This window comes from Oryctolagus cuniculus, chromosome 9 (assembly GCF_964237555.1).
Source record: "Oryctolagus cuniculus chromosome 9, mOryCun1.1, whole genome shotgun sequence".
Taxonomy (NCBI): Eukaryota; Metazoa; Chordata; class Mammalia; order Lagomorpha; family Leporidae; genus Oryctolagus; species Oryctolagus cuniculus.
The window spans coordinates 106555228-106581255 of NC_091440.1; the positions used below are offsets into that span (position 1 = coordinate 106555228).

The 26028-nt window shown below is 49.3% G+C and overlaps 1 protein-coding gene and 1 pseudogene across 3 annotated transcripts in view; one reads left to right on the forward strand and one right to left on the reverse strand.

Moving 5' to 3' along the window:
* DDX11 (DEAD/H-box helicase 11) overlaps positions 1–26028 on the forward strand; it is a 91640-nt gene that overhangs the window by 19118 nt on the left and 46494 nt on the right. For 2 of the 3 annotated variants that reach the window (XM_051850245.2, XM_070049370.1), the window contains exon 1: positions 11975–12127. The exons of the other annotated variant lie outside the window; for it this stretch is intronic. The gene's annotated coding sequence lies outside the window, so the exon portion shown is untranslated. Of the gene's footprint in view, positions 1–11974; positions 12128–26028 lie in introns of those variants that run through there. 3 annotated transcript variants of the gene reach the window in all.
* LOC127492062 (small nuclear ribonucleoprotein E-like) lies at positions 23916–24188 on the reverse strand (annotated as a pseudogene).

The following is a 26028-nucleotide window of genomic DNA, read 5'->3' on the forward strand; positions in this document are numbered from 1 at the left end:
TTCAAGCCTCTCGCCCCGCCTGTGGACAATGCCAGGCTTCCTGCGTTGCAGCCTAAGGAAGAGAGTGACACCGCCCCTCTGTTTAATCTGTTGGCCACTGTCTTCTTCCTTCCTGGGTCCTACTTTTCTCGTTTCCTCTTGGCCAAGTCCTGCATTTTTCATGGCTCCTTGCCTGTTTCCCCAGCCATGCCTTGGGGCCCTGGTTTCAGTGCTCCTGCATCTGGTGGCCTCAGTCTTCCTCCAGATGTTTGGGAAAGTCATTGACTCAGATTCTCAGTGTGTGCAGGACCACAGCCTCAGCCTGACTCAGGCTGTCTCCGTCTGGACTAAGGTGGACACATTTCCATCCCAGCCCCCCACGTGGGTGCTCCTGTGTATGTGTGGGGACTCAGGACTACTGTTTTGTCTGTCCCTGGGCTGGAGTGGGGGCCTACATTCCCTGAGTAGGCGCCAGTCACCCTTCTTAATGAGATGCAAAGCAGCTCATGTGTGCGTTGCCTGAAATGAAGTGAATCCGGAAGGGCTTGGGCATTGCTCTGCCCCCGCTCCTTTTGTTCCCATCTCATCCTCTGGTCTCCACAGCCTGGAGAAGTGCTAGTGTGATGACGGCCTTAGAACTCAGTGCCTGCTCTGCAGTTGTTTTAATAGTGACTTTCCTGTTAATAGTGGTTTTCCTGTGGTTCACGCCCCCGATCAAGTCTCAGTGGCACCTTACGGTGTGCTCAGCACAGCGCCGTCAGCCAGCTTCTCGTTGCTACAAGACACCTGGCCCAGACCCCTTAGGAAAGGAAGAAGTTTATCTCCCATCACGGTTTTGGAGGTTCACAGGTCAAGAATGGTGGGCCCCGTTACTTCAGCCTCTGGGGAAGGTGAGCTTGCTGGCAGAGTCCCAGGGCAGCATCCCACACCATGTGACAAACAGCACCACACACACGTGACAAACAGGACCACACATCTTCATGTCTGTGGTCTCTTACACAGGCCCCAGGATGCCCACCCTAATGACCCTATCCAAACCTTGAAAGGCCGAACCTCTGAGCTCCACCACTGGATTCGGTTCCCCTCCTCTTGGTACCATGATCTTCAACACATGGTCCTTTGCAGGGCCAATCAACCTCCAAGCTAATATCCAAACCACAGCACACACATCACTAAAACAGGCCCTGCCGTCACGGAGCTCTGCGCTGGGGAGGCAAGATGGGGCTGTTGACATGGTGAACGGTGAACAACGTAGGGCAGCTTGTCCTAAGTTACTTCAATGGGAACATGATGGCATAGGACAGGAATGCGAGGAAGTGACCCATCAGGGTAGCTGTGATGGGCTCTGTGGGGGAGCTGGGAGCAAATGCAGGCGAGGAGATTATGACAATGGTGGGGGGGCGGACCTCCACTGAAGAGCAGTCGTTTCGAGGCTCAGAGGCTGGGGATGAGGTGTGCTCGTGCCTGTGGGCAGTAGCAGGAGACCGAGAAGGGATGGGGCTCAAATGCTGGCCTACTGAAGGCACCGTTTGAGGTCATTTTTCTGCCTTGGCAGGTCAATTTCACTGTGGCTGTGAGGCCAGGGGACCCCAGACTCCTGGGTCCCTGCACTCAGGTACGGTCACCTGCACCCCTCCCCTTCTCATCTCCTAGCCTTCCTCAGCCCTTGCAGCCCCCCTGTTCTGTGCGCACTGCTCACTGGCTGCTTCCCCCAGGCAACTCCTGGCTTCCTGTGACCCATCCCAGGGGCGTTGTGCAGCCCCTCCTACTGCCCCAGCTGATGAATCATGGGAGCAGCCTGCTGGACAGAGTGCGTGTGACCGTGAGAAAAATCACTGCCAGGGCCTTCCCTGTACAGGTGAAAGCTGGGGCACCCAGTAGCTGCAGTCATGCATTTCTCCTAGCTGAGGAACTATTTAACAGAAAGTTACATTGTGGGGGAGGCCTAGAGCAAACTTCCTGAGCCTGCCTCGAATTTGAAAACCTGTCTTTAAGTTTCAAATCCCTGGTGGCAAACACCCCAGCCCCAGGGTGCTTTTGCCTAAGGATCATTAAGTGATGTAATAGGAGTGGCTAAGACCCTTTTGCATCACATCACCCCACCCCTTGCCCGCATCCACTCTGTACTGTCCGCTCTGTACCTCAGCTATATATACACCTCCCTTTTACAATAAAGTGAGATCCTGCTTCGACTGGGCTCCCCACTGATTGTCCCCCAGGGTTGGGGAAGGCTGAGTGGAGGGTGGGGCGTGGCACACTTCCCCTCCTCAGCCAAGGCAAGCTGCGGGCAGCCTGCCTAATTCTCCGCCCGCATTACTTAACGAGCCCAGGAGGGGAGAGAAGACTAGAACCCAGTCATATAAAGGGGGGGAGGGGTTCCCTTCCTAGCACTTCTGGAACATCTAGGGAGGGGGCTAGCAGTCCTGGTCCTCCCAGAATGGTCTGTGGACTCCGCTACCACCTGGGCCAAATTTTAAGGCCTTGTCAGCCTCCCCATCCCCCTCCCTCCCTGTTCCTCTCCTTAGTCTCCACCCTGTGTTACAGATCTGACTCTGCCCTCCACTGGATACCGTCTGGACCCGAGGATGGGGCCTGAGGGTAGGCTGTGGCTGTGCTGGGTCCCCGTGAGTCTTCCCCCATCCAAGGCTGTGGTCTCCTTGCCCCTACGGCTCCTCCAGCTCCTGTCAGTGGTCAGGACCCTGGCAAGAAGTTATGGGCAGTCTCTAAATGGCTCCAGGAGCTCAGGCTGATTATCAGTGAACTTGCCCTTTTAGGAATCATCAACTTGGCCATCTAGGACTTGTAAGGGTCAGGTGGGAGAACTAAAGGGGCCTCATGGGAGTCCCTGATATGCTTGCTCTGCCTTCCTGGGGGCGCTCAGTGGCCCAGTCCTTAATCTGTCCCCCAGCCCCTCCTGCCAGGGCGTCACGACATCTACTTTGCACACCCACATAGACTTGTCCTCAGGCCGCTCCAACCCCAGGACCCCTACAGTTCCTTAGTGTGTCCAGTCCCTGGGTTCCCACATCCATGTCTCCCAGATGCCATGTGTCCTGTTCCCAGAATGCTGCATGTTCCTGGGGGGGGGGGGAGCAATCTCGGCCTTCTTTCCAATCAATAGGCAGAGGCTCTGGCTAGAAGGTGTCCATCATGGAAGGCTTCTTGTGGAAGGAGCTGCGGGTACGGTGCCTGCGGTGAGGAGTCTGCAGAGTGTCACCTGCCGTGGGTGAGGCCAGGTGGCCTTTTGCACAAGGTGGCCTGTTCCCGAGAAACTGCGTCGTCCCTCATCACTGATGCACGGGTCTACATCCTTAGGTTCTTTTGAGAATGATATGGGCTGGGGCTGAAGATGAACCTTGGAGTTGAATCAAGGGGGTCAGCTTTGGGCTCTGGGACCGCAGTGAAAGACTGGAATGGCTCGGGGGCAGGATAAAGGAGAATGGGCTGTTTGAAGCTGCGCCTAGGACACAGCCCAGGTGCAGTCCCGTACGGATGAGCACGTGCTCAACCACGACCCTGTCTAGGAGCTCCCGTAAGGAGCCAACGCACGGAAGCTGAAACACAAGCACACTGGCTTGACGCCGGTTCCCGCTCCAGGGATCCTCTGCTGACTCCACTCATGGAGTGACGAGCGCAGAGAGAACTGGTGCCACTGCTGTCCTCCCAGACAGTGCCAGGAGCTTGGACTGCTGGGATCCTCCTGGCAAGAGAAACGTAAGAGCCAGAAACCAGAACTCAACGGACCAGTCTCAGTCCTCCCCACGCCTCAGCCTCCTGCTGGGTCACAGACTCCAGCGCCAGCAGCGCCGTTCCAGCTCCCACATGTGGACTTGGTCTGCTTTGCAGTCTGCAAACCTTGGGTTTGAGTTGTTTTTCTGTTGCTCTCTTCTCCTCTGTGACCCTGGGCGCTCTTGTCTTGGCAAGGTCAATGTCTGATTCACCCATCTTTCAGTTCCTTTTAGAGTTCAGAAAGGATTCACAAAGCATAAAGATAGCATCTTTTCCCTCCCTCCATCAATATAAGGAGCTCAGAACACGTTCAGTCTTACCACACTGGCCCATGTTACGTGTTGGCGCTGTCTAGGGTTGGAGCTCCACCTTCTTGATGAATTGCCAAGTTTGGTCTTGATGGCACAATCATCAGGATGGTTGTTTCTCTAAGCAGTCAAGACTCTCCCAGGCTTCCCCTCCTCCCTTTCTGCGGCTCTCTCCTCCCCACTGGAGTCATTTTTTCCCCTTCAGTGAGGGTCTGTTAGCAGTAAACCTCTCCCTGTCTCTATCTGAATATGTCTTTATTTTGCCTCATGTCTGCAGCACTTCCACAATGTGTATGGGCATGCGTGTTCTTGTTTTTAGATAGCTTAGGGTTGGTTCAATGAACTTCCTTTTTTGCTGTTGTTGTTGTTGTTTTTATAAGTAGAGTTACAGAGAGAGGGAGCGAGATAGAGAGAGGATGCTTCCATCCACTGGTTTACTCCCCAAATGGCTGCAATGGCTAGGGTTTGGCCAGCCCATAGCCAGGAGCCAGGAACTCCATCCTGGTCTCCCATGTCAGTGGCAGGGGCCCTAGTACTTGGGCATCTTCTCTGCCTTCCCAGGTGAATTAGCAGGCAGCTGAATTGGCAGTGGAGCAGCTGGAACTTGAACCGATACACAGCGTTGCAGGTGGAGGTTTAATCCACTGTGCCACAAAAGCAGCCCTCTCAGTGAGCTTTTTTTTTTAAAAAAAGATTTATTTATTTATTTGAAGGCAGATTTACAGAGAGGCAGAGGCTGAGGGAGGGAGAGAGAGAGAGAGAGAGAGAGAGAGGTCTTCCTCTTCAAATGGCTGCAATGGCCAGAGCTGAGACCGTCTGAAGCCAGGAGCTTCTTCTGGGTCTCCCACATGGGTGCAAAGCCTTAGGACTTGGGCCATTTTCTACTGCTTTGCTAGCCATAGCAGAGTTGGATTGGAAGAGGAACAGCTAGGACTAGAACCGGTGCCCATATGGGATGCGAGTGCTTCAGGCCAGGGCTTTAACCCACTGCGCCACAGCACTGACCCCTTAAAAAGTCTGATCAGATAATTCCAACATCTGTTTCCTCTTCACCTTGGTATATCCATTGCATGTCCCCCGTGAGTTCAGATTTTTCTACGTCACTGCATGCTGAGTAATTTTGGATTCTTTCATGCCAGTTATGAATATTACATTATACAACTCTGTGTCTCCTGTGAGAGGTGCTGATGCTTTTGTTTTAGCAGGAATTTGATGGCTTGTCTAACTTCAGGTTGCAAATCCTGACCAGCCTTCTGTAGCTTGTGATTCCAGGTTCAGTTCAAAGCCTTTATGAACTCGTGAGTTTGTGCCACTAGAGGGCAGTCTGCGACCAGCATGGTTAGTTTCTCCCCTGGGGAAGTCAGGAGTTGCTACAAGACTTTTGTCTGGCTTTCCCGAGCTGTTCCGTCTGCAGCTTCCCTGGTACTTTACAGTTCTCCTGGGCTCCCGTTTTCCAGTCGTGTGGCCAGTAACCTGGGGCATTTGTTATCCCGCTGTGCCAAGCCTGTCTGCGGCTGTACCCAGGTGCTGAGTGGCAGGAGGACTGAGAGAATAAGGCATCTCCTGAGGCCACCGCTCCTCTGAACACGGAACATTCGGGGGAGCTGCTCCCCCAGGACTCTGGCTTCCTGAAGACCCTCAGTCCTCCCTAGGGGCAGCCGGAGTGGCCCTCGCCCCGAGGCCCCGTCTTCCTCTCTGCGGCAGGGTTGCCCTCTCTAAGCCAGAGCCTTGGTGTGATGGGGCAGTCACCCCCTTTCCTAGCCTTGAGCTGATGAGAGAGGCTGGCCTACGAGCCCCTCGCAGTGTGCAGGTTCCGCTTTCTGGGCGAGAAAACCAGACACCCGGCTGCCTTTGTGGCTGTGAAGAAGCCTGAGGTCATTCCAATTATTTTTTAAAGATTTATATTATTTTATTATTTATTTTATTTACTTGAAAGGCAGAGTTATATAGAGAGAGGGAGAGATAGAGAGAGAGCTCTTCTATCAGCTGGTACACTCACCAGATGCTGCAACAGCCAGGGCTGGGCCAGGCTGAAGCCAGGAGCCAGGAGCTTCTTCCAGGAATGGAAGTGGAGCAGCCAGGACTCGAACTGGTGCCCATATGGGATGCCAGCACTGCAGGCGGCGGCTTTACCCGCTGCTCCACAGTGCCAGCCCTGGAAATCTGTCTGTCATTGTTCACTTCGTATCCTCAGCACCTAGTACGTGGATGGTGATCACCAGGACTCAATAAGTATCTGTTGAATGAGTTAATGATTACTATTTATTGTGGTGAAGAACTACAATCTAATTATTCAACAATGGGGATTCATAAAAATTGTGATAGAATTATGTGATGGGATGTTACATTACACAAAGGAATATTTTATGGGAAAAATATTAATCCTAATTTTAAAAATACACTGCAAGAATAGGTACCAAAATATTAGCAAAGTTATCTTTGGGAGAGATTTTTTTTTTTTTTGCTTTCCTTTAAAAAAAGTCATTCTGTGTTTTAGGTATTTTCTACGATGAGATGAATATTATTTTGATAAGTAATGATGAGAATTATTCTACACGGAACTCTGCAGTGAAGACATGATATGGGGGAGGGAGGAAGAATGGCTTTGGGTGGGTGGGCCTTAGGGACCCAGCTTCTGCATCACCTTCCTTCTGCTCTCAGCTCTTGCATGCCTGAAGGTCTGATCCTTTGGAACCCACCCAGGGGCTAGCAAACACCATCCAGGAAGCCATTCCCTCCTTCCAGGCTCAGCCTGATGGGAAGTCCCTGCCTAAGCCTTGGCAGGAAGGAGAGAGGAAGTGCCTTTCTGAGGTTGTCCAGTGGCAAGGCGCTAGCCAGTGACCTTGGCTGGAGGCCGTCCACATGCTTTGTGCCACAGGCACGTTTCCAAGGGTGAGCAGCTCTCCGCTCCAGGAGGTCGGCAGAGCTCCAGGCCACAGTGTGGAAGTCTGCCTCAAGACGCCGTGGCCAGCTACACCCTGCTTGCCTGGGAGTCCCTGTGGATGTTCACAGCAGGGGGCTGGGAGACTGTTCAGTTTCCAGATTTCGATTTTCAGAGGCTCGGTAGGGATGATGCCCTAAGTCAGCAGGAAGTAGCGGCAGGAGTGGATCTTCCTCCTTCAGCATCTGATGAAGGAACAAACAAACATCTCAGAGGGGCAGGAGAGGTGATGTGGGCAGGGAGGTGGTTGCCAAGGAGTGGCTGAGGCTGTCAGAGCCCCTCTGCAGGCTCCCCTGTGCCACAGCCTCCTGCCTGCTTCCATGTGGTCTCAATAAATCTCTGCTGACCTTTACATGTATCTTTGCAAAAACTTGCTAAAAATTATTTGTTTGAAAGGCAGAGTTAGAGAGAGAGAGAGAGAGAGAGAGAGAGAGAGAGGTCTTCCATCAGCTGGTTCACTCCCCTAATGGCCTCAATGACCAGGGCTGGACCAGGCTGAAGCCAGGAGCCAGGAGCTTCTTCTGGGTCTCCCAGGTGGGTGCAGGTGCCCAAGCACTTGGGCAATCTTCTGCTTCCTTCCCAGGTGTGTTAGCAGGCAGCTGGATCGAGGTGGAGCAGCCAGGGCTCCACTCGGCACCCATCTGGATGTCAGTGTTACAGATGGTGGCTTCATCTGCTTTGCCACAACTCCAACGCCCTTCACCTACATCTTGTCCTTGAATTCCTTCTTGTATTGAAGAACCTGGAGCCAGCCACCCCACAAGTTGGGCTAATCACACCAATCTATTATGTGAGGAGCCAGCTTATCCCATACCCCCTAGGGCATGGCCTAATGAGTCGAAGTAATTTATCTAGATATAATATATATAAAACCTAGTGTTCAGAGAAGCACATGTTACCAGAGTGCACACTGAACTGTTGAAGGGGTCTTGGGGATAGGGGTGCTCTGCTCTCTAGAGAGGTTTTCTCTTAAAGGACAGGCACACCTCCTGGGACTTTCCCAGTACCTAAGTAATATGTCTCACTCAAAATTCCTACGTTTTCCTTGACCTGAATCTATGCTCAACAAGCCATCTTTGAATTCCGTTTGGCTTCCAAGTGGGCAGAGAGAAACTGTCACTGGCAGCAGCTCTCTATAAATGCATCCATTGGCAGGAACGTCAACTTAGTGGTCACGCACTTGTTGTGCACCTGACATTTGAGTTTACCAAGATGACTGAGTTCTGGACTGATACTCAGGTGATACTCGAATGAATGAATGCCAGGGCTGGGCTACACCCCGAAGTATGATACCCTCAAGAAGTCCTGGTCCTGCCTGTAGAGCGGGTGACTACTCCACCCCAAAACTAACATGCACCATCGAGTGTGTGAGTGTCTCAATCCAGAACATTCATGTTCCCCCTCAAAATACACGGCCTCGCTCCACCTCATTATTTTTGCTGTTCCAATCACTGAAGACCTAAATCTCAAAGTTTGAGTCATTCTCAGTCAGGACCCACCTTTATAGGCTTTATCACTAGCTGTGTGTCAAGCTGTTACTCAAAGGGGACCTGAGAAAATTTGCAATGAACTCATGGCCATCGAAACCAACCCCAGTTAGTATCTGTCATAGCTAACACAGTTAGGCATTTACAGGATGGTGTGCCGGGTGTTGGGCCCTTTTTGTGATCAGGATCATCTCATTTAATAAGAATCCCATAAATGGGTCCCGTTATTATCTCAACTTGATGAGCGAAAAAACCCAGGCTCACAGAACTTAAGGTCACTCAGCTGGCTAACAGCAGAGTGGGAATCCAGGCCATCTGACTTCCCTAGAGCACATGTTTACAATTAGCAAGAAGTCATGAGACCAGGAAAAACAAATTCTAAAAATATGCTTGTCACTGGCAACTAACAAGTGCAGAATCTTTGGCTCTGAGGTTACTAGCAGCAGAGGCAAGGCAGAAGACCCAAAGGGTTTCAGCAGCTGTCATTGTCGAGTTACAGAATACAAGGTGGTTTGTTCTAGAAGACTTTTCCTTCCTGGTCTTGAGGTTTGAGAAGAATTTGTTAGGAAGGTTTTTGGTTTAGTTCAGTGAATGGGATCACCTAAGGCTGTTTAATAAGAAACGCACAAGCGGTCTACTGTGGGCAAACCTCTGACTTTACTTTTGAGACAAAAGCCAGGGTCTGGTGCTGGCAGTGCAGCTAAGTATAAACCTCTAGAGTGGGAGTGAGGGGAGGGCAGAGGGACAAGATCCTGGTTTACAGTTTGGTGCTAAGTGCCATTCCTGCCGTCCCAGGTCCCACTGCTTTCTCGGGGATGTCGCACAACCCACTGTTTGCTTGCTGCTGCTCTCCATTCCCGCCAAACCATCCTAAAGGCAGGCAGGTAGGGTAAACTTAATTAGATCTGTGAGCTGGAAGGGCACACCTTCACCACGCAGGCCCCTGACCACACCTGCAAGCTCATCTGCCAGACTAATTAACCACGCCCCTTTGAAAGTGGATAAAAGGCTTGCAACATGGTGGGTTGGCCTTCCTCCTCGCTCTTTAGCCCTGTCTGCATTATGGATCTTTGTTGCCCTGCGCTTTCGGGGCTCATGGCTTTGGGCCGCCTGCGCTTTCTGCCTTCACTTTGCTGCCCATGATAAGCTGCTAGTAGCTGCTTTTTTAAATTTATTTATTTGAAAGTCAGAGTTAGAGGAGAGGCAGAGAAAGAGCGAGGTCTTCCATCTGCTGGTTCACTCCCCAGATGGCCTCAATGGCTGGAGCTGTGCCCATCCTAAGCTAGGAGCAAGGAGTTTCTTCTGGGTCTCCCACATGGGTGCAGGGGCCCAAGGACTTGGGCCATCTTCTGCTTTCCCAGGCCATCACAGAGATGCTGGATAGGAAATGGAGCAGCCGGGTCTCGAACCGGCGCTCAAATAGGATGCCAGCGCTGCAGGCCAGGGTGTTAACCTGCTTCGCCACAGCGCTGGCCCCATAGTAGCTGCTGTTAACCAAGCGCTTGCTGCACATGGCTTTTGGCTTGGTATAGATCCAGACTTCCCCTTTAGCTTTAGACAGAGCCCCCACTCTCCTATGCATTTCTCTCACTGAATAAAAAGCTTAGAAATTTAAATGTGCTGCCTGGTCTACTTGAGCTAGTATTCAGAATTCTTCCCTGAATTCATGGCAAGAACCCACACAGCTTATTAACTTCAGAAATATTAGTAAGCAAATCGGTTTCACTCACAGTGCTTTGAGCTTAGTATGTCCAAGATGCTGCTTTTGCAATCCACTCCTTCATTCCAAAACATCTCAGTGACTTGTAGATTTCTCATTGTATGAAGCCTAAATTTACCAGGTAGCTATTTAAAGCTGTGTTATAAAACACACACTGTAAGACCACCACAAAACAGACCAAACACTGGAGTAGGGGAAAGGGTTTATTGGTGGGGAAGGGGCGAAGAAGGAGGAGAGTGTAAGAGAGGGAGAGACAGAGGGGTCACAACTCAGGAACAGGTCCTTTTAAAATTTTATCGGGGGGGGGGGCGGGCAGGGAGGTAGGAGCAGCGAATCTCATTAGGATGGGGGTGGAGCTGACACCGGTGGTTGGGCCACGTGGTCACCTGGCTTCCAGCAATGGCGGTGGGGGCTAGAGCCTAGGATGATATCTGGAGTGTAGATTGCGCCATAGATAAGAATGCGCCATTTTACTAACACACACCCCAACCAGCTTTCTCTTTTTTTAAAGATTTATTTATTTGAAAGGCAGAATTACAGAGAGGCAGGCCTCCATCTCCTAGATGGGCAAAGGCTGGAGCTGTGCTAACTGAAGCCAGGAGCTTCTTCCGGGTCTCCCATGTGGGTGCAGGGCCCAAGGACTTGGGCCATCTTCCATTGCTTTCCCAGGCCATAGCAGAGAGCTGGATTGGAAGAGGAGCAGCCGGGACTGAATTAGGCAGGTGTCCTAGAACCATACCCATAGGGGATGCCGGCACTGCAAGTTGGTGGCTTTACCTCTCATACCACAGCGCCACACCCCCCTTCATATCTTATTGCCTTCTGTTCCTCTAGTGCTCCTTAAACTGCAGGACTTCACCCCAGGCGTGTGTGGGGAGAAAGGAGGGGAGAATTTGAAGCAATAGGGGAGAAGCTAGTTTATCTTCTAGGTGTGTCAGTTCACTGGACAACAGTTACTGCAAACCATTATTCGTTTGCTAAACAGCAGCACGGAGTAAAACAGCTACGTGGATTTTCAAGGTAAAACTAGGCCCTTTCAGGACTTCTGTGGGCCGCAGTCCAAGACCCTGGAGGGTGTGAGGAATCTTCAAAAAGTTCATAGAAAAGGCGTATTATGTAAAAGCTTGCATGGACTGCAAAAATTTTTTTTGCACCATAATTAAATATCATATAATTCTACTTTCTGCGAACTTTTAGAAGCGCCCTCGTATTTGTTCCTTGCCTCTCTCCAGTGACCCCAGTCACTGCTTGTGACCCAAGCTCCTCTCCCGGGAGCCGCCTCAGGGTTCCCAGCCGGGCAGTCGCGCGGGCACGAACCGCTGCGCTCGGAAAGGCCAAAGGCTACCTAGCTCGCCCCCCGCGGGACTCGGGAGAGCCCGAGCGCAAGGGGATGCAGGTGTTGTGTGGTGTCCCGGGCGGGGCCGCCGCCGACCCTCGCGCCGCGTCCCGACTGGGGGCTCCCGCAGCCCCTGGCCGCAGTGAGCAGCGCGGGTCGAGGGCCTTACACTCTGCGGCCTGGCAGAGGCTCGGCACTGGGCGCTCGGGGGCTCGGAAGGCACCGAGCAGTTGGATCAAGTCAGGGGACTGTCCCGCTCAGCGGCGGAAGGTCTGTCACTCGTCTCTGCCGCTGGCAGGAGGGGTGGAGGACACAGGGCCGGGAGGTTACAGTCTAGGAGGCAGACCCCCAGCCTCTACAACTCCAACTCAATAGACCGTGCCCGGGTCCCGAAAACCCCGGTCCGGAGGCCGCCGCGCAAGCGCAATGCGCTTAGCGCGCCCAAAACCACGCCCTCCCCGTCTTCCCGCGAATACTGAAGTGCGCACGCGCGGGGGCGTGTCCAGGCTGCACGCTCCACTCCCGGCTGGTTTTTCCCTGTGCGCGGCTATGATTTGAAACTCTGGGACGCCCCGCGCTGACTCTCGTTGGCCTGGCCCTCGCGAAGCGGTGCTGCAGTTGAGGAGGGTGAGTGCAGGGCTGGGTGGTGACGGAGGAAGGACTGCAGCGAGAAGGAGCGTGGAGCGGTGCGAGTACCGGCGCGGAGGGGCGGGGCGAGCCGGCCGCGGGAAACGGTTTCGCGGCTGGAGGGCGGGGCCGGGGCGTGATGGACAGGGGAGAAGGCGTGGGCGGGGCCGGGGCGTGATGGACAGGGCAGAGGCCCTGGGCGGGGGCGGGGCCGGGGCGTGATGGACAGGGAGAAGCCCTCGGCGGGGGCGGGGCCGGCCGCTGGGGGCGGGGCGGATGAGTTTAGGCAGAAGCTTAGTGGCGTCGGGGTGTGTGTTTGGCTGTTCTGTTGAGCTGAGGGCTTTTGTGTAGAGTTGTAGTGACGGGGTCGGTGTGCGCTGCTCTCGCTTTGGCAGAGGAGGAGTTGAGGCGTGGGGATTGTCACTTCGGGGTGCAGCCGGGGTCCCTACCATGCGGCTGGTGGCGCTGTCCCGGGGCAGAGCAGGGTGCGGTGGAGGGGAGTCGGCCCGGCTTGCTGGAAGCGGCGCGAAGTGTGTGAAGGTGGAGGCGGGAGTGGGCCGGGCACAGCGGAGGTGAGGCGGCGGGCTGCACTGGCCTGGCCGTCTCCCCCGGTGGAGCTCTGCGCGGAGCCGGATGAGCGGCAGGTGCCGAAGCGCTTGTCCCTGGGGGCTGTGGGGTTTCCCAGGTGTGCAGGGTTGAAGGGTGTAGCAGCACCACAGGTGCCGGCACCGGGCGGTCTCAGACCGCTAATGAAATACCCTGCCCTGGGGGCTTAAGGGGAGGGGGAGGTCGTTTTCTCTCTGCCGGCGGCTCTTCCTCCTCGCTGTGCCCTCACTCTGTGTGAACCCCCTGGTCCCGTTGGATCGTGGACCCCGCCCTCACGACTGAGTCTCACCTCAGTCGCCTCCTCATCTCCAAATCCCGAGTCCCGTTGCCGGCTGGGCCTTCCACAGGTGTAGGGGGGTACAGGTTGGTCCAGGACAAGAGTTTATGCTCCACCAGTAAACAAGGGGCGGTGACTGAGGGCTGAAGAACACGCTGGGAGCTGAGACGGACCCGAGGTGTTTGCACAGCGCCGACCTGGCTTCATGAGCTGCTGGTGCCTTAGGAGGGAGGGGGGTTGTGGGGAGGGTTGGGGAGGTCGTGGTTGTCCAGGACACAGCCCGTCCGAAGAGGCCCACGGTGGTTACCTGCTAGGTCCTGGATAGCGCTTGGTGACGAAACCTTTCTCAAGGTTTCTATGCGAGCCAGCCCTTCCTGCGTCTGCTGTAGTGAGATCCATTTCCCAGCCGCAGGGAAGTGAGATGATGGCTTTGGTTGTGTTTTGTGGTGGTCTAACGTGTGGTAGCCAAGGCGGCCCTGGTGGGAGGAAGAGTCAAAGTGCAAGGGCTTTGGCAGGTAGACTTTGAATTCTGGGTTCTCCTGCCAAGTGACCCTGGGCAAGTCGCTGCACGTCTCTGAGTTTCATGTCTTCATCTACAAGGTAGAGCTAGTGCGGATACCAGCCACGTGAGATTGTTGGGGCCTGTGTGGGACCACCTCTGCCCGCGTTTGCGGAGCTTACAGCCCTGGCCTGTGGCTGGCAGTTAACTCATGCATCAGAATTCTGTTGGAAGAATTGCCGAAGCGCCTAATTCCGAGTCCTGGGGGCAGGTTCAGGGTTCCTCCTTTTACGTAGCTTGTGTTCCAGTGGGGGAGGAAAGTGCCTACAAGATGCTCAGTTTGTGTTGAGAGCTACGGAAAACATGAACAGGGCATCCTATAAAAGAGTGACTTAAAGCCAGGTGGTTGAAGGGGGGGGTGGGATGTGTGTGTCCGGTGGAAAGCGGTGGTTTTGGCTGATAAAGTAGCCGAATAAAAGGAGAAGGTTGTCCCAGGAAGTGAGTTGAGTCCTAAATACCATCACTGGGGCAGCAGCAGGTGCAGGGCCTGTGCTGATTGAAGCAGGCTGTGTGCTTGACACGTGTGTAGACTTGACCAGCGATCTGTCCGGAGTGGAGATGCTAACCACGTTTTTCTCTTTATACTTAACAACTAAGAAGTGTGAAAATTTTCACGTGGAGGCAGCTGAAGCTAAAACGCAGAGGGGCTGCAGTGGTCCTTTGAGGGCTAACACAGGGTAAGCCAAAACCCAGTCACCGGCTCCACCTGGCATGGAACTCATAGTGTTTGGAGCTGTCTCGAAAGCCGAGCTACTCTGTGGTTCTTGTCTGCAAGGAGCCGCACCCTGCCAGTGCTTCCATCCTGGTTTCCTGGGGATCTGTGTGGGGGGGTCCTCAGTTCTTCATCTCAGGAGGTGGCATTTCAGGACCCCACCCTTTGCTATTGCAGTCACGTGTGCTTGGCTTACCCTGAGCCCTGTGCACCTGGGTTTTGAATCCCTGGTTTTCCTCTTCCTATTTGTGGCTTTGAGCAAGTATTTAGTTTTTTTAAGGATCAATTTCCATCAGCCTTATGGTGTTGTACAGTTTAGATTACTCAAGTGTTTACCACATGGGGTGCTCAGAGTTTAAGTGCCTGTCTTTCATGTTTTGATGGTGTTTCCATTATAGACCTCCCTGTCAGTGTGGAATGTCCTGGTTTTTCTCAGGTGACCCTTTTTGTGGTCATCCCTCTGATGTACCACCTTGACAGTAGGACTCCGTTTTAGAGCACCTGAGACCCCAACTTGAGAGAGCACCCCCCACCGTGAGATTCTGGTCTGACACTATGTTCTAAAACTCGGACAGTAACAGTACTTGTACAATAAGAGTGCCCTGTATCCCTCTTGGCATAGCATGGAAACGCCCTAGCATGATCACTCAGGCTTAAAGCAGATAGGCTGCACCTGGATTCATGTTAAGATTATATTTGCCTATTGTCAAGATTGTAATTGATACTAGTTTTGCATAGGCCTTAGGTTAGCTTGACCCTAGTAACTATGTATTCCCCCTCCCCTTCTTGCAGTTTTTGCCTTTATAAGGCCCTGTTGCTTTGTGCTTTTGAGTCGAGTTCTTTTTTTTCTTTACCTTTTTTTTTAATTTATTATTTGGAAGAGTTAGAGAGTGGTAGAGAGAGGTCTTCCATCTGCTGGTTCACTCCCCAGATGGCTGCAACGGCAGGAGCTGCGCTGATCCGGAGCCTGGAGCTGCTTTTGGGTCTCATGTGGGTGCAGGGGCCCAAGGACTTGAACCATCTTCTACTGCTTTCCCAGGCCAAAGCAGAGAGCCGGACAGGAAGTGGAGCAGCTGGGACTCAAACCGGTGCCCATAGGGGATGCCGGCACTTCAGGCCAGGGCTTTAACCCACTGCGCCACAGTGCCAGCCCTGGGTCGAGAGTTCTTTCGGGCATGAGCCCACTCTTGGCTGCTGGCAGTAAAGGATTCCAGGATTATCAGTGTGTGGTGTTCCTCTGTCAGCACTTGCTCAGGTACAACATTTCGAAGGCCCCAGCAGATGTGGAGACCACCCCTGGGAAGATCCTGCTGTGATCCTTCCAGGTTGGTGCTCTGACCCCAGGGGAGGCGCTCCCTGATAATGTTCCAGGGCCCCGTGTCCTGATCCACTGACCTGGGAGGTTGGGCTTGACCTCTTCACCGACCAGTTGGCCTTAGGTCCTCTGATAAGTCGACTCCTGTTCTCTGGTGGTGCCTTCTGGGTATTGGAGGTCTGAGGAGACACCAGTACAGTCTCCGTTCCGTTTGAGTGTGATGGCGTTAGGATGGGAGACTCGGTCTGGCTAAAGAAAGGCCTTTCCTGCCTGTTCCTGTTTCGTGGCCACTTTCTGATGTACTGTCGCATGCATAATCCCGGGAGGTACATTCTTTTCCCTGCTCTGTCTCCTTTACTCCCTTGTCTATGGAGTCTTGTCCCTTCCATTGAGCATAGGCTCTACTCTAAGGGGACACCTTTTCAATGTATGTTCAGAAATTGCTCTTGAATCTAGAAAGATCACTGCCTTAAAAACTGCCTTGTAACTTGCCAAAGTTTTGTGACTTGGTTCTTACAGATCCGGATGAAAAATAACAAGGGGTAATCAGCTCTAATGTAGATTTTTCAATCTCTGGTTTATGTCATTGATTTCTAGCTAGAGTTCTATAAAAAGCGTGAAATTCCATGTAAATATAATTTTGAACTTAATTCAGATATAGGTGTGGTAATATCAGCATCTTAAGTCACCTAGGCGTAACTGCTAAATGTAAATTGGGTAAAGGTAAATGAGATAAATGTGTAACAAAAATGTGGGCTTGTCTTGCGAGGCCCGCACACTGTCGGGGTGGTGGGGCGATGGGATGGTGGGGCGATGGGATGGTGGGGCGATGGGATGGTGGGGCGATGGCGTTCTTCGACCAGAAGTACCGGAGACAAGTTTCCGTGAACATATCCGTTTATTAACCATTAAGTACACCTTTTAAGGGGCAGGCAGAGGGGGCGTAGCTAATTCAGGGCAACACTGATTCTATAGGATAAAGCTGATACGGGCGCCACTATGCTCCTCCAATCAGCTTGGAGGTCACTTGGCCTGGTAGCTTTCCAGGTGGTCCTGATGGGCCTGGGCCACACCAGGGAGCTGTTTACCTGATTGGTAATTTCAAGGCCCTTCAACAGGGATCAGGAGTGGGGGAAATGTGCCCAGGACTTTTTCCACCTGCCAGCAGTCAGGCCATCCCGGGAGGCGTGCTGTGCCACCCCCTCCTAACCTCCAGCATGGGCTAGGCAGGCACTCTTACAGCCAGGCACAGGGTCACCCACACAGATGTTTTCATAAGAGTCCATATATAAAGAATAATTCAAGGCAGCTTAAAAGTAAAGTTAAAATTTGATGTGTTTTTTTTTTTTTAAGATTTATTTTATTTATTTGAAAGACAGTTAGAGAGGTAGAGACAGAGAAAGGTCTTTCATCTGCTGGTTCACTCCCCAGATGGCCACAATGGCTGGAGCTGCGCTGATCCAGGAGCTTCTTCTGGGCCTCCCACGTGGGTGCAGGGGCCCAAGGACTTGGGCCATCCTCAGCTGCTATCCCAGGCCATAGCAGAGAGCTGGATTGGAAGAGGAGCAGCCGGCACTAGAACTGGTGCCCATATGGGATGCCAGCACTTCAGGCCAGGGTGTTAACCCGCTGTGCCACAGTGCCGGCCCCTCTATGTGTTATTATTATTTATTTTATTTTATTTTTTTTGACAGGCAGAGTGGACAGTGAGAGAGAGAGAGAGAGAGAGAAAGGTCTCCCTTTTGCTGTTGGTTCACCCTCCAATGGCCGCCGCGGCCGATGTGCTGCGGCCGGCACACCATGCTGATCCGATTGCAGGAGCCAGGTACTTATCCTGGTCTCCCATGGGGTGCAGGGCCCAAGCACTAGGGCCATCCTCCACTGCACTCCCTGGCCACAGCAGAGAGCTGGCCTGGAAGAGGGGCAACTGGGACAGAATCCGGCGCCCCGACTGGGACTAGAACCCCGTGTGCTGGCGCCTCAAGGCGGAGGATTAGCCTATTGAGCCACAGCACCGGCTCTATGTGTTATTTTTAAAATGTCTTAATTTACAGATTTTTAAAGGATTATTTCAGTATAGATCAAGAAATCAGATTAAAGGGTCACAAGTTTTCACAAGTGCCACTTGTCACAGAGCTTGACAAGGCTAGTGCGGGGGCCTGTGCTGTGGTGTAGCAGGTAAAACTTCTGCCTGCAGTGCCGGCATCCCATATGGGTGCCATTTCTAATCCCAGCTGCTCCTCTTCCGATCCAGCTCTCTGCTGTGGCCTGGGAAAGCAGTAGAAGGTGGCCCAAGTCCTTGGGCCCCTGCACCCATGTAGGAGACCTGGAAGAAGCTCCTGGCTTCAGATCGGTGCAGCTCCGGCCATTGCGGCCATTTGGGGAGTGAACCGATGGATGGAAGACCTCTCTCTCTCTCTCTCTCTCTCTCTGCGCCTCTCCTCTGTGTAACTGACTTTCAAATAAATTTTTTTTTTAAAAAGCCTAATGTGACGTGTCGGAGCATGGGGAAGACTCACACAGGATCATGATAGTCTTTTCAGTATAATTTATTGTTCAATACCACTCTATATATATTCAGTGCACACATCTGAAAGTCAATACCACTCAATACATCATTAGTCCACAGGTCATACTATGCATCTAGGAGTAAGACGATCTCTAAACATACCCAGCAATAGTAATAAGTATAAAGCATAAAATGCATAATCAATCTGAACACTCATGGTTAAGGGTGTAATATGAATGCTGCGTTCTCAAGGTTTGTATCATGGTCACAAAAGTCAAAGTCCAGAGTCCAAAGTCTCTGTTACCACTTGGAGAGATGGATCTCAAAACAGTCACTTATGGGCAGTAGACTCGGAGTTCCCAAGACGGATGGCGACGGTGAAGGGTTGGAGAAGTCACTGATGCTGTAGCCTGGGGGGTCGATATCAGCTCTGGCAACAGCTAGGACGTGCAGGTGAGGCCGGATTCCCCAGAGTAGCGAGCAGAGTTTCTACAAGATGTGACGGATACACTTGGTCATCACTGGCAATGAGCCATGGTTCCCTGAGAGGATGGAGAGCAGTTGTGAGGCTGGCTTTTTATCCCACCTCTGGGGTAGGTGGGCGGTGATCATGCCCTAGGGTGTCACCAATCACAGGCCCATCCTTTTTGTGTGTCACCAATCAGATGTTGGTTTTTGGGTGTGACCAATGGTGTGTTAGGGGTTTCCTGGGTGTGACCAATCGTGGTGCAGTAGTGTGGGTGAAGTAATGTAGTAGCCAGCTGATTGGCTGCTGCTTATGATGTAATGTGCACCTGTCCTTATGCTTCAGCACCTGTGTCTGTTTCTGACAGATGGCCTGGGCAGTTCCTGGTGCTTAGTTCTTAGGTTACGTAACTCCATTTTTGATTTGCTTAGCAGCATTAGCTTAAGTAACTCCATTTTGGATTTGCTTTTTTCTCTTTTTGGGCTAGCAGTGCTCTGTAACTCTTTTTGGGACTCCTGTGGAATTCCCCACAGTCTGTCCCTTCGAGAGACATCGTGAGACGTCAGGAGTAATCCTGAGTTACCCCGGTGGTCCTCTTCTGGGATCCATGCTGCTTTCCCATATTCCTTTTTGCATATTTTCCCAAAAATACGGGTTGTGGGAGGTATGTTCTATGATGTATTCTGTGTTCTTTATTCTATGACTGCATTGTGTGTATAGTCGTAGTAATGGTTTTCCTTCTATCATTATTGTCGTATAATCATGTTCTGGTAGGATTATTGGATTTGTTGTATAATATGTTGTGCATTGTTTATATCCCAGTGAGCTCTGTATTGTCATTGTCCTAGAATAGTAATGGTTTCTGTTAATTGAAGGCCTTTTGGTGTGATGTATTCTTCCAGGAGTTTCACAGGTGGTAATATTAGGGTTTGGAGCATGTTGAGATACTTGTCCCATCTTGTTGTGTTGAAGTGGATTGTTTGGAAGCCATAAATTTTATGGTTTTTGATTGTAAATCCAGGTTACACCATGATTGCTGAAGCTGGTATCATTTTCTCTATTTTCAAAAATTATTTCTTTCTAGATTGCTATATTTCCATTGGTTTCCTGTCATTATCATGGTGCTTAATGGAAATGCATATTTGACATCTTCAAAGGCTTTTTTGTTGACTGACATTAAGGCTTTAATTTTTATTTTCATTTTTCTGTGTAATACGTTGTTGATGGGTATGAGAATGGTAGTTTAGGTCCAGCTGCTATCCACATAATTTCTTGGGTTCCCAGTAGTTTTTGATATTTTGTGTTAGGGATTTCATGGTCATGCCATGCTATTTGTGCATCATTTCTGAGTCCTAATCGAAATTTGGTATCATCTTCTGTATGGTGTTATTTTTCCCGTCATTATCACTTGGAGTGTTAATTGTAGGTGTATGTATTTAAATGTTGTTCCTGATCTCTTGAAAGTTGATCTTTTATTATGCAGTGTGGAAATAAGGCTAGTGTTTCCTGGTTGGAGCAATCATCTGTTTTTTGTGTGATTGTGTAGGGTCATGTCTTCTTCATACTCCAAATACGGCTTTGTGGTGTTATAGCACCTTTTCATATTACAAAACTGAGTTAGCCATGGGTTTATTATGATTCTTACTGTTTACTTTTATGTAGATCATTCTGTGCTGGACATGGAATAATTGATATGCTATCATGATCTGTAGAGTAATTAGTTAAAAATTTTATGTGTCATATAGTCTGATGGTCTTATCATGAGTTTCCAAAAACATTTGAGTGAAAATAAAATGTTAGCAATTTGATTATATATTTAGCTATATCTCCACTTTCGCCTTCATGAATGTTACTGTGTATTAGTTTTGAAAGTACAGAATCTAAATAGATGACGTTTCTTAGATGTGCGATGGACCATAAATATTGATATACATGTTCCTATCTGGTATAGTATCATTTATTAATTCTCTGTCTAGGATATCCTCTACTGTTATGCTACATTTATCACACTGTAAATTAATGTATCCTTTAAGTTTTTGTATACATTTTAATTTATTATTTTCCATTGGTTTAAGTGTTTTTAGTGCTTGTTTCTTCTGAAGCCTCCGATAAGTACTCGCACACGTAATATTCTTATTGCAATTATTGCCACTACTATGAGGACTGTGCAGTAGAAGAATTACTTGATGTTGGTCCAAAAATCTGGAATATGAAGACAAACGACATCAAAATGTAATCTCCAGGCTGTATCTGCCCATGTACAACTTTTGTATGTTGTGTTTATAAGCCATTGAGTCGGGGCCAGCGCTGTGGCTCACTTGGTCAATCCTCCGCCTGCGGTGCCGGCATCCCATATGGGCATCGGGTTCTAGTCCCGGTTGCTCCTCTTCCAGTCCAGCTCTCTGCTTGGCCTGGGAAGGCAGTGGAGGATGACCCAAGTGTTTGGGCTCCTGCACCCGCATGGGAGACCGGGAGGAAGCACCTGGCTCCTGGCTTCGGATCAGTGCAGCACTAGCCGTAGTAGCCACTTAGGGAGTGAACCAATGGAAGGAAGACCTTTCTCTCTCTCTCTCTCTCACTGTCTATAACTCTACCTGTCAAAAAAAAAAAAAAAAAAAAGCTAATGAGTCTGTTTCTAGTACATGTACTGTATTGTGTACTAGTCCTATAGTTTGGTTTAACAATACTAAATATTTACTTATAAGGATATCTTGTTTTATTAGTTCTATATTGTTTTATTTGCATTTCTAGTTTCTGAAGTATTTGTTTATGTCTGTTTTATCTTTATTATCTTCACATATATTTGATTGTAAAACATGATTTACATGACTGGATTATTGGCATGTTCCATGTAGTTCCTAGTTGTAATGTGTAATGTTATTTCAGGTGTATTATATACTAGTACGCATCCTGGTTCTAGTGCCTTTGTTATTCTATTTATGCTGCGTGTTAGAGGTGTAGATGTGGGTTTAGGTGTAATTGAGGACGTAGATGGGGTTGAGGATGCAGGGTTCTCATACCCATAAACCTCAGGATAATAAGCATAATCCCCATAATCCAGGTCATCTGCTGGGCAGGGTACTTTTGTTATCCTGGTGGCATTCCCAGGCTGGAAGTGTCATGCTTGCTGGTTTGGGAGTGCGTACTGCAAACGTATTGTTCTCTATTGATATTAATCTAGGCCTGGGTCTATTAAGGCAGTTTTTGATGTGTGTATATTATACTTAAGTCATGGTTATACAAGTAAGTCGCGGGTGCAATTGGGGTTAGTGCCTCCATTAGGTATACTTGTCCATTTCTTATTCCTCCTTTTAATGGTTGTATAAAGTTATTCCCTATTTTCCTGTATAAGAGCCTAGATCTATAAGCCATATACATGTTGGTATATATTAATTTAATGATAGACATCTTACATTCTACATTTTTTCTTTTTATTTTTTTGGACAGGCAGAGTGGACAGTGAGAGAGAGAGAAAGGTCTTCCTTTACCGTTGGTTCACCCTCCAATGGCCGCTGTGGCCGGTGCACCGCGCTGATCCGAAGCCAGGAGCTAGGTGCTTCCTCCTGGTCTCCCATGCGGGTGCAGGGCCCAAGCACTTGGGCCATCCTTCACTGCACTCCTGGGCCACAGCAGAGAGCTGACCTGGAAGAGGAGCAACCGGGACAGAATCCGGTGCCCCGACCTGGACTAGAACCCGGGGTGCCAGTGCCACAGGTGGAGGATTAGCTTATTGAGCTGCAGCGCCAGCTACATTTTCTTTTCTAAAGATTTTATTTGAGAGGTAGAGTTACAGACAGTGAGAGGGAGAGACAGAGAAAAGTCTTCTGTCCATTGGCTCACTCCCCAAATGACTGCAATGGCTGGAGCTGTGCTGATCTGAAGCCAGGAGTCAGGTGCTTCTTCCGGGTCTCCCATGTGGGTGCAGGGGTCCAAGCACTTGGGCTATCCTCCACTGCTTTCTCAGGCCATAGCAGGGAGCTGGATTGGAAGAGGAGCAGCTGGGACCAGAACTGGGATGCCAGTGCAGCAGGCGGAGGTTTAACCTACTGCGCCACCACGCCGGCCCCACATTCTACTTCATTACAATAAGATCTTTCATTTGGGTTTAACAGAATTGTGTGTGTGTTCTCCTTTCCCTGTATTAATTGTCGTGTGTCAGTTAATGCTTGTTGTAATATTTGTACTGCATTCGTGCTCTCTAAATAGTGTCTAATTTTTTGCTCTGTAATTTTATATCTTTCTGCATATAAGTCTGATTGGTCTTTCAAATTCTTTAGGATTTGTGAGCAGATGATTTGTTCGTGATATAAAATTTCATTTATTAGGGATTTGGAGATGGCTTTCAACCCTTGTATTTATCTCTGATATTTTCTATCTTAGTTATACATAGGTCTAGGTCCTCTATTGCCTTTGCATTTGCTATTTCTCCTGTGCTAATCTTCCTATTGCTATCTACTCCAATAATTCCTTTTCCTTCTTGATGTCTTATATGGCTTATAGGTATAAGTCATTCCACTTGAGGACACCTTTTGTTTAAGGCTGTGGAGAATATCCCAATGTCAATTTTGATGCACACCTGTTGTATTATTGGTTGTATTCTTAATTGTACTGGTGCACTCACATCCAGTATTGTATATGGTGCTGGTAATGTTTCTAATTCTCTGGGGTGTTTGTGCATTAACTTCCATCCTGTTGTGTAATGTGCTGTATATAACTTGTGTTGCATTTACGCTTCCTCTTTCAATAATACAAGGTATAGTGTTGTATTTATTAAAATCCATAGGGAGTATTTGTATGTTACCTTGGTTACTCCAGTATCTACCATTTCTTGAGGTCTTCATTAATGAGGGTGCATGTGCTATAAAGTCGTATTGTATTATTTTGTCTGGCTCATTCCACTTTGGTAGCATCATAAAAATGATATGGTAGATTAGAGTATTGAATTTTGTATCTCTGAGGGATGTTTATAGAATCCACTCCTGCTTTTATTCACCATTGGATGTCTCTTCTCTGCATCTTTTATTTTAACTCACTGTTGTTCTGGAGCCTTTTCACACATTTTTCCTGCGAATATCCTTGTTTTCAATAAAGGGTTGATAAGGTTCGTAACTGTAATTGAGTTTATTATATTTCTTTTAAAACCTCTACCTCTATCTGGGTATGATATTGTGATTTTTTTTTTAATTCCCACTGTATTTATTGTCTTCTTGTAATAACATAAGGGTAATAAAAACAACATGAGGAAGTGTTTTGGAACTATACTCGCAATGAAAGGGCACCTACAAAAACAAACCAAAAAACATAGCATTGCCTTCTCAGTATTTTCTCACTTCATCCATCATTGCTAGTTGGAGACGCTTTGTAACAAAGTAATTACGTCCTTTTAGCATGATCCGGCCCAGTTGTTTTCTTGACTTTTAGAATGAATCTCTTTTGCGTCATCTAATAGGAGGTTCATGTGTTCATCAAAACCAATGATACAGCCTTCTATCTGCATATTCACTTGTTCATAGAGCCACACCTGAATGCGAGATCTGTTTTGCAAGGATGTAAAGATGAGGTTGATGGGCTGCACCATCACCTTCTGCACTTTCTGGTCCTGACCACAGTATGCCATGGTGGAATCTCACAAAGACCACACCGGACTCACCTGGGTATGATACTGTAATGGTTCTGTTTGTTTTCTCTATATCCACTGGTATTTCAAAAGCTAAAGTACTATTATCTGTCATTAATGTGTCACACATCCACCAAGAAGGTTTAACTGGTCTACAAGATGTGTCTTTCATTTTATTATATTTTATTAGTCTTGTTGCCTTATGTTGCGTTGTTGTTGTGTTCATTACTATGAATGTATGTCAGTTTGTACAATTTTTATACTCGCCTAGTAGTTTTTCCATGGGAATATAGCTAAAAAATTTCAATCAGTTGTTTTTGTGTGATTGAAATGTGTGTGGTTACATTTGATATAGATTGTCTTATTTCCTGCTATTTCACTTAATAACTTTATTCAGGCTTTATAATCTGCCAATTCCCAGAACTTGTATTCTTTGGTGCCAACAAGTGTTTCATTATTATTATTATTTTTTTTTTCTTTTGACAGGCAGAGTGGACAGTGAGAGAGAGACAGAGAGAAAGGTCTTCCTTTGCCGTTGGTTCAACCTCCAATGGCTGCCGCTGCCGGTGCACCGCGCTGATCCGATGGCAGGAGCCAGGAGCCAGGTGCTTTTCCTGGTCTCCCATGGGGTGCAGGGCCCAAGCACCTGGGCCATCCTCCGCTGCACTCCCTGGCCACAGCAGAGAGCTGGCCTGGAAGAGGGGCAACCGGGACAGAATCCGGCGCCCCAACCGGGACTAGAACCCGGTGTGCCGGCGCCGCTAGGCGGAGGATTAACCTAGTGAGCCACGGCGCCGGCCATCATTATTTTTTGTATAATATTCAAAGCGGCTAATTCCTTTTTTAGCTTTTGTTTCTCTTGTTATACTCCCATTAATATTTTGGACTACTAGTGTAATTCATAGTGTTGGCATCTATATATTGTTTTAGGATTGGGTTTATTTTATTTATTTTTTTTGGACAGGCAGAGTGGACAGTGAGAGAGAGAGACAGTGAGAAAAGGTCTTCCTTTGCCATTGGTTCACCCTCCAATGGCTGCCGCGGCCAACACACCGCGCTGATCCAAAGCCAGGAGCCAGGTGCTTATCCTGGTCTCCCATGGGGTGCAGGGCCCAAACACTTGGGCCATCCTCCACTGCACTCCCGGGCCACAGCAGAGAGCTGGCCTGGAAGAGGGGCAACCTGGACAGAATCCGGCGCCCCGACCGGTACTAGAACCTGGTGTGCTGGCGCTGCAAGGCGGAGAATTAGCCTGTTGAGCCACGGCGCTGGCAAGGATTGGGTTTAAATGCACTATTTATCTGGTATGGTTGTTGTATTGGGTCTGTTATTAGCAGAAACTTATGTACTAATTCCCACAGCCATGCTTTTTGCCTAGGTTGATACTGGTAGGAATGATGTATTTTTCTGCTTTATAATCTGAGGTGCCATCAATTACTTCAAACTTTCCATAATATGGAAGATTGGGGAAGCCTGATATGCACCAAATTGTGGTATTGTCCCTGGGAGTGTTGGGAAGTTTGTCCCATACATCTACTAGGTATTGAAATAGGACATCTGTGTTTATTATACGTGTGGATTGTTACCCTTGGTTGAAAAAGTTTTACTGAGACCGAGTCAGCTGTTGGGTGGAGGTGGCCATGTTGTTGTTTGTGTAACTGATGTCATTGTAGTCTGTGATGTTTGTGTAGTTGGAGTTGTTGGGGTGGATTCACAAGATTCATGTGGTTCTATTCCCCATTTATCTTAGCATGATCTTTGCTGTAATGTTGGTGCAAAGAATATGGGTAGGAATCCGAGTTCCGTGGACAGTTTGCAATATCATCTGCCTCTGTTTTTT